Source organism: Mytilus trossulus, chromosome 1, assembly GCF_036588685.1.
Source record: "Mytilus trossulus isolate FHL-02 chromosome 1, PNRI_Mtr1.1.1.hap1, whole genome shotgun sequence".
Taxonomy (NCBI): Eukaryota; Metazoa; Mollusca; class Bivalvia; order Mytilida; family Mytilidae; genus Mytilus; species Mytilus trossulus.
Genome location: NC_086373.1, coordinates 92,084,590 through 92,096,961, shown reverse-complemented (window position 1 = coordinate 92,096,961; position 12,372 = coordinate 92,084,590). Strand labels below are relative to the sequence as shown.

The window sequence follows — 12,372 nt, the reverse complement described above, 5'->3', positions numbered from 1 at the left end:
TTTTTTTAGCTATTTTTTTTATACTGCACAATTAACTCATCTCTTAGTTCAAAGGGAAGGAAAATTTTCTTCCAGTTTCTGACAAATAAGACAATCCATGGTAAAGTCCATACATCAGAACCAAATATGGTTCTTTCATTCAATTGATGAAAATAAAACTTCACTCATTCACCTGAAAAATAACATTTTAGTGAAGTAAGGTGCTAATCAACCTAAGGTGATTGTTTACTGCAAATGATCATAATACACAGTAAAAAAGGTGTCAAATTTACTATCTTTATCATTTATTGACAACTTGAGTGTTATGAAAAGTAAAAATAAATGTGGAATATGTGCATGGAACACAGATGATGCCCACGCTTGTCTATCATATAAAGTTATAAAGGAACATAACTGAAAAACAGTAAAAGTGGCGCTACCCTAATTTGTTCTTGATCTGTTTTTTGTAGTAATAAGCATAGTGTATACCTTTCAAAACATTTGGTTGAGGCTAACTTGTAAAGGGGCATAACTCTAAAGCAATAAGACTGACACCCCTAAAAACAAACTTGACTTATCTTTTGTAGTAATAAGCATTGTGTAGATGTTTGATAGCCTTATGATGAGGCAAACTTAAGTTAGAGAATGAAACAAAAAAGTCAGCAATTTTTCCATTTGTAAAGGGGCATAACTCAAACACAGTTACAATGACACCACTAAAATTCAAATTTGAAATGTATTCTGTGGTCATTAAAGCATTTTGTACAGTTTCATAACATTTGTTTGAGGAAATCTAAAAACCCATGTTATTCAATGTTTATATTTAATTGATCTATACTAGTAAATGTTAGACACTGAGTGTAAAGATGTCTTTGAAATGTCTGTTGGTCTATGTATGAAAGCCTTGTGATATCTTAGTAGTGAGAGAATATAGATATCATGATATTTAAGTGACACTTGGATATGTCTGACTGGTTATGACAGAATAATGTTTTATTACTTTGAAATCAGTCTCACTACATGTATCATAAAACTTCACAATGATATACGAACTATGAAAATGAGATCAAGTTCAGATGTACTCTTAATAAGATAGACATGTACTCCTTAAAATAAATTTATAGAAATCTTAAAAATCTATTAAAATTAAAGGACATGACCAACTTTTAACAACCACACCACAACATGATAACATATGGGATATAACTTGATTATTACCGTACTTTTCTAGTACTGTTGTATTTGATGATCTGCTTTCTCAATTTTATCTACTTCTGGATTATTATTTTTTTATGCATTTTTTGGAATTGTTTTGACTTCGCACATTTGTTATTACTTTTTTCCTCTATTATTTTTCACAAAGATTATGTCATATTGTTTGTGAAGTATATAATAGAAACTACAGTTGATAAAAAAAAATAGTACAACACAATTAGTAAAAACTTTACAATGGAAAAAAGCGGTAGACAATAGAAAGAAAATGTGTTCTAAGCAGTGAACTACAACCATGTAATTTGTGCAGTTGATGTAGATTTCTTTTAACTGACAACTTTATTTGCATTTCTTTGACAGGTCTTTGTTCGTAAATTGTCTGTTTTATGTGGAAATCAGAGCGCTCTAATCTCCAAGCAAAAATTGCTATTTCAGATTACAGATACATGCAACGATGAAGTAATTAAAAGGCATTTAAAAGCTTTGTTTTCTATTTCTAAAACTTAAAATACCATATAGTATTAGAAAATAATCCTAGCATATGTTTGATAATTAGCCATCAAATAAAGAATTATCAAAAGAGTGTAGGTTCCTTTCCTAAAATTTCAAGGACTAAAATGCTTAAATTGCCATTTTATTAGCATTTTATGAATTTTGAAACTTAACAGCAATTCTCAGAAGAACTGTAGTCATATAATTTTTCAAATCCTCATAATATAAAATTTACAAAATGCCATATATGCATAAAACACAATTATTGAACAAAAACAATATAAAATTGCAGTCTCTAGCCCAATAATATGAATCGTATATTACAATTATATTCTTCTTAATGTCAACTTCAATCTTAGTCACCATATAATTTCTTCTAAGTTTGCAATAATTCTTCTGCAATTATGTAAAAGTTAAATACAGCTCCACAACTGATTAACTCCATAATTATAACCATTTGAAAAACATATCAGCAACTAGGATAATGGCCAAACTATGTCATTTTATTAAAAATCACAAAAAATTTGAATATCTGAAAGTACTGCTTTAATGCTTCAATATATATCAAATTTCTGGCTTTCTGTCAATTCAGCCATTAGACAACTAATCATTCTATAAAATTAAGGATATTAACTTTTGGGACAAATACAGGAAAATCAAACAAAAATATTTTTATGTCTGTTTTTGATTGCTGAAAATGTTTGATTTAAAAGTTCATTAATTTTCTGTCATAAACTCATTACAATTTAAGATCTTTTTAGTTGGATTTCCATGGAAACTTATCATTAAGTTAAAATGCCAGACAATTTTGACATTTCTCAAATAAGTCAAGTCGATTGTTGACAACTATCCCACTCAATAGTCTCGGTCAAATATTTTTCTTTACAATTTGATTCTAAAAATTCCATGCTAAAACCCATTCTATTGAGAACTCTGTTACATACAAGTATGGTGCCAAAACCACTTATGGTTCTATTTCTCTATAACCAAGTTTTTTCAATCAAAATTAAATTGCTGCCTAATCAATCATCATATGAAATGTAGAAATGATTTTTTCGCCATCAAATCCTCTTTAACTGATAAAACCATTATTCCAAAAACACAAGATCATTTCTTGGGCCCTTGAGTCTTAAAAACCCTATCAAACAATACAAAAGCGGCTTTAAATCAAAAACACTTAAATTCTTGGATCTATAAAAACAAAAGGATTTTCAGAAACAATCATCCCATCCGCTATAACAGACTTAAAATTCCTGACCGGAATCGTAACGAAGTCATCAATGTGACGGACATATAAAAAAACCTTTCAAAGACCATGAATCAAAAAAGTGTTTCTACAGACAATGTTATTTGAAGTATTTGCTTGCAGACAAATCTCCAAAAGAAGCAGGAAATTCAAATATTGTGTCGTCTGCTAAGACCATTAAAACAATAAACATAAGTGACATGACTTGAGTCTTCCACTCTTTTATTCATTATCATTTAATGTTTTGTCAAATGCTTATGTTTTTTGGAAATTATTCAAACTCTTACATCTGGCTAACACATTCTAACTTTCTTCACTACATTTTTATGTTGACGAAAAGACAAGAGAACATACTAATGTTTTTGATGTTTCAGCACTTATTTTTAGGCACATGACTTTTTTGTGTGTTTTAGTTTGATTGAAGAAGTTGTGTTGGGGGCTATAGTACAATTAAAAGGAGAAGTTAAACTTTTGCAATTAAAATGAATAAAATATGTAAATTTCATACATTACTTTACAACAATCATGATTTAGCATAAATCCTAAATCCATATGCTTGTATGCTTGACCTTTTAACAAAATAGGACTAAACTGTTAACCTACAAATTAATTGGAAAATCACTACTAGAGTTAAATTTTGGGGCCTTTTATAGCTGACTATGGGGTAATGCCAAATGGCTTTGCTTATTGTGGAGCTGTTAATTTCTGTGTCATCTAAGGTCTCTTGTGGAGCCAGATGTCTCATTGGCAATCATACCACACCTTATTTCCTATATTAAACATAAAACTAACATAATTTACTGTAGCATTGGGCAACCTTACCCATTATGCTTTCAAATGACGTGCAGATGCCATATCTGGAACTAGACAATTTAGTGAAATAGAATTATTCTCTTATTTCAAAGTTCTCCTCCCTACATTTCTTGATACACGTAGAACTAATATTGTACAAACTACAAGCCCACTAGATCAGGCCTTGAAGGCATATAACTTTGCTTAGTGCTCGGAGCACAAAAATCATGCTCGAAACAAGAAATCCAGCAATTTGATTGGTTGATTTTCAAGTCTTGAGTACAAAAATCATGCTCGAAAGTTTTATGACCGTGAGGCCAGGTCTACTCAAATAGTCATAAGAATACCAAGACTGCCAAATCAGTGAAGTAAACTGATACAACTGTCATGACAGACCTTTGCAGAAATAGCCACAGCTTGAAATATTCTGTGAATTTTTTGTGTTGTTGGGTTACTGTCATATTGATGCAGACCCTAGATGTCCTGTTTTTCATAATTATCAAAATGCTGAAAAACAACCTCTTATGTTAAAATGTTGTTTTATAAAATGGAAGTCCACTGTTCAAATGATATTTGACAATTGTCCTCACAGTTGCAGCTGGACTCTTGATAACAGAAAAACAGTATAATTGTTTCACAAAAATAAGAAAGATAAAAGCTTCTGAAACCTGAAGTCTACTCATCCATGGAATATTAGACTTAAATCAATAAATATTTAGTTCTGTCAAGCACTCAGTAAACAATTTAATGTAAATTATTCATTTTTAATCCTTAAAGCCATTAAAACTGCATAATAATGGGATATTTCATAGTCAAATAATTTTGAATTTCCCAAAATATTTATTGAAAGTTTATTCTTTTGATTAAACTTAAAATTCAATTTTAACAGAAATATAAATTAATTTCAATATCCTGATAAAGAACATCTGACAATTTCAATTTGCATTTTTTTAATTTATCACAAATTTTATTTATGATATTTTCTAATTCATCAATAATACGAATTGAAAACTAATTTTAGTAACAACTGCTTCTTAAGATACAACATTTGGTCCAAAACGTGCTAAAATTAAAGTTTTTAACAATGACCTTCAACAATCAATAGCTAAGAAAAGCTGTTTAAAACTGTTGACAGATTTTGTGAACGTGTATGCTAACTTTAATCCTTTTATCCCATTAAAGGTGATTCAACTACTGCATCTAAATATATTAACACATTTATACATATTTATTTTATTTCCAAAAACAACATATTCACATCTTGAAATTACAATCAGCCTTGAAATGATGGGTAAAGAATTTTTATGGTGATACTTGTCATATTTTTGGTCTTTTTTCTTTGAAGGGAGTGACTAACGGCTTTTAAAACATATTTTATGTTTAAAAGTTCGGAAGGATGAAAAAATTCCTGGTGACAGTTTTAGCCCCAGGAAAATAGATTTTGTTGACACTTGGGAAATCGTTTTTAGTTTTTGACAATTTTTCGTACAATATTTTTTATTACATTTTTAGAGTCTTAACCATAAAATCAGTAAAAACAAAAGAGGTCACTGCATAATCATATGTGGTAGACAAAAATTTATTATTGACACTTAATGACCACTGTCCAGTGATGGTCATTTATGACATATTATGACCATTTGTTTTATGGAATAAAAAAATTCAGGTAGGTCATTTGTCATCTGATAATGGATTTTATTTGTGAAACATGACAAGTATTGTAACTTTATTTTCTTTTTACATTATAATATTCTTTAGAAATAAAAAGTGATTGTCTTTACAAAAGTTGTCACAACAAAAATATATAATGTATAACAAATAAATTAACATAAATATAAAAGCGTATTCTCATCTCTAAGTTTGTATTGACTTAATTGAAACATAAGTAAAGAATTCTAACATTTTTTCTAAAAGCTAAGTTTCCAGGGTTTAGCATTTTACACTTATTTACTGGCTATAAGACCAATTGCACATTTATTGTCTCCCAAGACATCAACTATCCCCAATGTAAAGCAATCTTCAGCTACTTTACAAGGCTTTAAATAGGCAAAATTACAAACCAACCATTATATCTCCAAAACCTAATTAGGCAAACTGTCGAAAGATTAAAATAGGCAAAATGACTATCACTTCTAGGACATCAATAAGAATTTACAAATGCTTAAATAGGAAAACTTACTGCCACAGTCAGGACATTACCTCATTAGGAAAACTTTAAAAAAATCTTTGGTAGGCAAACTTACTGCCACAGTCAGGACATTACCAAGACCTCATTAGGAAAACTTAAAAAAAATCTTTGGTAGGCAAACTTACTGCCACAGTCAGGACATTACCAAGACCTCATTAGGAAAACTTTAAAAAAAAATCTTTGGTAGGCAAACTTACTGCCACAGTCAGGACATTACCAAGACCTCATTAGGAAAACTTTAAAAAAATCTTTGGTAGGCAAACTTACTGCCACAGTCAGGACATTACCAAGACCTCATTAGGAAAACTTTAAAAAAATCTTTGGTAGGCAAACTTACTGCGAAAGTCAGGATATCATCTAGTAAAGTTTAGTAACATTCAGTCCCTTAATTAAAGTTTCATAGAGAAAAAAAAAGAAAAAAGAAGAGCTGTATTATACCACAATTTAACTACAATGAACCCCACTTGGTGATGGCAAAGCTCACATGGACCTATTGGTCCAGGATAGCTACTTAATGAGCGTCATATTTTAATAAGTAAATAAACAAGACAGACAGACAGCCACAGCTGTCACAAGATACAGCAGGAATTACAGTGGCAAACATAAAGCGAAAACCAAAAAACTTTCACAACTACATTAAGAGGGATATTTAACAACAGGATAAACTGATTATTGAAAAGTGTTGTCGACAAATCTAGCTGTGTTTTGACTTCTAATTGAAGTGTTAGCTTACTCCAACCCCAAGTGAATAGTCCTATTTAATCCAATCAAAAGTAAATTTTGTCAAAATGCTTCCTACCTCTTGACTTGGTTTGCAATTTATATCAAGTCTTCGACAAACAATAGAACATTAAAACAAATTTACGATAAAAACCTCTTTGAAAATGGCATCATCTCTCTTGAAATATAAAATGTCAACAAACTTATTCTAACGTATTTATAAAAACTACAAGATTTTGCAATTTTAATAAGTGTACCATTAATCTGAACTATTCACATTAAATCACTTTAGAAAAACAGGAAATATTATTGATTTTAATTCCTTCCAAGTCTGATTTTAGAAAAACAAAAAAAACTTAATGAGTTGCCAAGAGCAACATCACTTGACCAAGAGACAGAATTTTTCAAATAACGTAACTAACAATATTAAAGATATTAAATAGAGAAATTAAATTTGACAGATAACTCAGAAAATTTCATGCTAATCAATACATGGTCCATATGAAATTGACATCATTTGTGTTTATTTCAAATGGAAATATGAAAATATGATATTTTGATTCCAGAAATAAATTTCATAGCCTAAGAGGTTAAACAAAACAATGGAAAATAATGACAAAATTGCTATTGATTTTTCAACATAAAAACAGTCTTTATGACTTAAAATTAAAACAGTTGTTCAGGAAGCCAATAGATCAAAATTGGAAAATTTAAATTGCCTTTATATAGCTTATTTCAAAACAAGTCAAGAGAAGTCTGGGTTCTTCAAAGGAGAAACTGAAAAAAGACAAAACATTTGATGCTTCAAGGAGTATGTAATACTCACATAATGGCTTTACTCAATATTGACTCAGTCTGACTACCCATTGTAAGTACTAGGTTTTCTAATGGCAAACACCAACAGGAGATGAAACCTTTAAAAGATAACGATGGTTGTTTCAGAGTTTTTTTAGTTCATGATCCCATGAGCTCTTGATGCCTTTTGTAAAATTATGTTCCACACTGGTGGCCATATTGAATGCTAGGGAGAGTCAATGAACATAGAATTAAGAGTTGATCACATAAGCATCATTCCTGTAGATAAACTAGTTCTAACATACATATTCAATGACAAAGGTACACTTAAAACATGCATAAATGTAACCATCAAAGGAATGGTTTACCTTCATCCATGATCAGGCCATCTCTGGATTTAGAACACCATCAAAGGAATGGTTTACCTCCATCCATGATCAGGCCTACTCTGAACTTAGAACACCATCAAAGGAATGGTTTTCAGGCCTACTCTGGATTCAGAACACCACCAAAGGACTGCTTTACCTCCATCCATGATCAGGCCTACTCTGGATTCAGATTTTGAATGTTCCTCCTTTTGACTTGTTTGAGAGTTCTTCTATGTTAAGCATTAACTCTTATTACATGCAAATAGTAACCAGAGATAAGAGACCTCTGATTGAAATGAAATCTTAGAACAAACAATTTACCTTATAAATGCTCAATCCTAATTCTACTGTGCAGTTGTGCTGTCTTTGTCTTTTAAAATGTTCTGAAATCAAAACTCAAATGAGACTAAACATGTTCAGCTGATATCTTTTACAGTGATGTGAAAGGCAACAAGGGCAAGCAACTGCATACATGAAGATCTTAAGTATTTTTAGGATGAAGAATTAGTAAATTATGTGAAATTAATTGATTGATATGTGCTAGCTTAATTATTGTCCAGCGATTTTAGGATGATTGTTCTAAAGGGGTCTCTAAAAATCAAGCCACAGCTCAGAAGAAATGATGTATGTACAGGGAAAGGCTTGTCAGATTATACTAGAACTAACGCAGACATGTTGTGAAAAGTTGATTTTGATTGAACTGATTTTTCAAACTATTTTAAATCTAAATTAAAATATTGATTTTGCTATAAAACTTGATATAATTTCCTGTTATGACAATTATGAAAACTGCACAGATCTAATTCATTATGAGTAAGAGGAAATGTTGGGTAAACATACCACAGGAATTCAATAGGACAGCAACACAACAATACAAAGCAACCAAAATGAAATCTAGAGGTCATCATTCAACTAAAACAGACCTTCAATAGGAAGACTGACAATCCTAGTGAATTAAGATTGGAGGAGAGTGCACTCGCAAGAGCAGGGTTTAAACTCACTACATTAGTGTTGTCTGGCAAGTGATTACATAAGTAACTACTTAGACCACTCGCCACCAAGTCGCCCTCCTCCCCACCCCCCACCCCCACCAAGATCAAACAGAGATGAACTATACTGAGCACATTTAATCAACAAAGACTCCTTATTTTTCTATTTCGCATAATATTACTTCTATATCATACATGCTCTTTCCCAGAAATATCTTTACATCACAATGTCCTATCAGATATCCAACCCCCTTTTACATGTTCCAAGGTCAACAGGGCAGTTCATTCTTAATATGAAAATTGGAATAATCCTGTACTGACATTACCATTACCTATAATAAATCCCTTATACAAACAAACAGCTTCCTTGATTTTTCAACACCTAGACATTAAAAGCTATAATATTCCACTTCCTGTCTTAACCAATAAACCTATATTCTTCTGTCAAATTGCTCCAACTTTATTTAATTGAACATTAATACATTAATTTTAACCTTCAAAGTGCCTCATTAAAAACTGAATGCTTTGATTCCAACGTTTATATTATGGGATTATGCTTTGACCTTTTTGCTTCAAATCAGTTAAAAGAAGCTGCCGACTTTCTGGCAATTTCAAGATTTAAAATCTTTAGAAATTTAATCAAAAGTTTCTTCTTTTAATTACAAATTTATGAAGTTTCAAGTTAATAAAAGAAAATAAAGTCTAAAAACATATGTAGATAATTATATGTAGATGAATTCAATTAATTTGTAGGGACATCAAAGGGTGCAATGGATTTGATACTTACACAAAGGTGTTAATTTCATTTCTGAACATATGTTTTAATGTTTCACCAATTCCCTGAAAGAGAAAATTAAAAATAAACATCATTACTGAGTTGAAGCAAAACAAATAACTTCAGAAATTTCATTAAATGAAAGTTTGGGATTTTGACAAGTCATCAAAGATAGGCAGCTTTAATGGTAGTTGGTACACTGGAAAACGAAATTACAAGACAAAATTTAATCTTTTAACTAAAATATAATAAATTGATGGCTTTCATTTTTTCAAGTGTCTTTATGTTGTTTTCAGATGCAGATCACACCACTTTACATTGCAAGAATAACAATGTGAGCCCATAATGCTTTGAAATATTTTCCATTTATACTTATAAGAAAAATAATTGTTTTGACATCTTTTTTGCAATATATGGGGACACCAAGGATTTGTATAGCATCTTTTTATACAAATCCTTGGGGACACTGTATACCCCCTTTCCTCTATTGCTAGTTCAAACTTGCAATTCAATTTTCTACATCTTTTGTCATTTTTACTTACTTGACAGTGGTAAAATTTCGTGCCCACATCTTTTTACAGTCCTTTACCTCTTCAATTTTGTAAAAAAGAACACTGAAATTGTGATGTTTTGTTTATATTATGTGAGATAGAGAGCAAATACATGTAGGGTTAAAACTACGACAGGATGTTGGGAAATTAGACTACAATGAATTGGGAATGTGTCCATGGGACAAACATGATGCTTTGCTTCCATAAAATGTTATACAGAGACATAACTGAACAATATACGACGAAAAAAATTTCAAAATTTGCGGTCATACAAAAATGGTAAAAGTGACACTACCCAAATTCATACTTGATTTGAGCTTTGTGGTAATAAGCATTGTGTATAAGTCAATAAGTGACAAAGCATTTGGTTGCGGCAAACTTAAGTTAGAGAAATGAAACCGTAAGTTCAGCAATTTTTCCATTTGTAAAGGGACATAATTTTAAAACAGTGTAAGTAACTACACCAAAATACAAAATTGTAAACGGCTGTTAGTTTTCTCATTTCAACTGTTTTATGCAAGTTTGCCATTTCCAGGCCATCTATAGCTGAATATGCTGTATGGGCTTAAGCCTTTGCTCATTGACAGTACAGTGACCTATTATTGTTAAATTGTGCCATTAGGTCCCTTGCGAAGAGTTGACTCATTGACAATCATACCCCATCTTAATTTTTTATACTTACTGCAGGGGTTGTTGTATGTTGCTGTGTTACATATTTGTTTTTCATTTAACATGTTTATTATTTTGTACAAAAATTAGGCCTTTAGTTTTTTTTCGTTTGAAATGATTTACATTTGCCATTTCTGGGCCTCTTATAGCTGACAATATGTGGTATGGGCTTTGGTCATTGATGAGGGCTATATGGTGATTGATAGTTGTTAATTTCACTGTCATTTGATTTCCTGTGAAGAGTTGTCTCATTGACAATCATACCACATCTTCTTTTTTATATTGATCTATGTAATTTAGTTAAGAGCATTGTGTATAAGTTTAATAACATTTGGTTGAGGCAAACTCAAGTTTGAGAACGGAAACCAATTGAGGGATGTACAACTAATTTACAGACGAACAAGGGTAAAACTTAATGCCTCTGCTACACCGGGACATAAAAATTTGAAACTGGAAAAAATATAGCAAGTCTGATTTCTGGTCCATTTTTAGGTAAATTATAGACTATGGAATACAAGACAATACATGAATAGTTACAAATGTACTATAAAGGTATTGTTATAAATTAGGCAGTATCTTGATGATTTGATTAACAGGCAAGTTGGAAAATAAAAGTTATTGTAGAAATTCACATGACATTTTTCATGCTTTTTATCCCGTTTATAGCGGACTATATGACATGGTTTGTTTTCTTGTTGATGAAGGCTGTACAGTGAACTGCAATTGCTTAAAATACGTCCATGTTTGAATTGTTGGTGGTAGTTGTCTCATTGGTAATCTTACCACATCTTCTTGTTTTTATATTTCATCTATCTGAATATTATCTTTGTAAGGTAGTATACAACTCCAAACCTTGTACAAGTTGTATAGAAATAACCAAATATAATGCATTGTTATAAATCCAAATTAAATTGGTTCTCATCCTGAACATCCATGAAATATCTGCCACTGGACATTAAACAACCAGCATTCAATCATTAAGTTGAGATTTAATATTTGCAAGTCAGGCAAGTTTCAGTCATACCTTTAATAGGTCTGAAATCTCATGTTTTTTCGAGTTGAGTTACTTCCTTTCATGACTAGCAATGAAGTTAGTTATCATTTAGTATTTCTATTGTTCTTTGATGGACTTGATTTTTAATCAATAATTTTTAAGCTGGAGTCTGCACTATTGTCAAAGATTTCTTATTTCATTTGCAGTGATCTGGAAGGTTTTCACTATGGGCCCAGGGCCCCTCAAAAATAAATTCAATGGGCCATGTCAAATGAGTGGGCCATTTCGAATTAACTTCTGTGAAAAATAAAAGAATCAGTATATTTTGGCAAAGGAGTAGTACTTACTTTTACATTAATAAAATCATTGATATTGTTCCTGTGATTTTGCAATTTCAATTTCAATGAATACACAATAACTTCTTCCAACCCCAACAATATTTAAGTTAACCTTTATTAACAGTTTTTAAACTGGTACTGTTGCCTTGTTCATGTTCATGTTGGTTTTTTTTACATTAAATTTGGGTCTTCGTCGATACCATACTTATTCCAGACGTTCCGTATCAGAGGACATTTCAGGCAATTCCTCTGCACTTCTTGTAT

The 12,372-nt window shown here is 31.0% G+C and overlaps 1 protein-coding gene across 11 annotated transcripts in view; it reads right to left on the bottom strand.

The window, feature by feature from the left end:
* LOC134690659 (serine-aspartate repeat-containing protein F-like) overlaps positions 1-12,372 on the bottom strand; it is an 89,438-nt gene that overhangs the window by 75,089 nt on the left and 1,977 nt on the right. For 2 of the 11 annotated variants that reach the window (XM_063550668.1, XM_063550720.1), the window contains exons 2-4: positions 10,099-10,170; positions 9,569-9,621; positions 8,114-8,175 (exon numbers count right to left, since the gene is read on the bottom strand). The exons of 1 other annotated variant lie outside the window; for it this stretch is intronic. The gene's annotated coding sequence lies outside the window, so the exon portion shown is untranslated. Of the gene's footprint in view, positions 1-7,455; positions 7,544-8,113; positions 8,176-9,568; positions 9,622-10,098; positions 10,171-12,372 lie in introns of all 11 variants that reach the window. 8 more of the 11 variants (XM_063550659.1, XM_063550652.1, XM_063550683.1 and 5 more) reach the window with 6 other exon arrangements.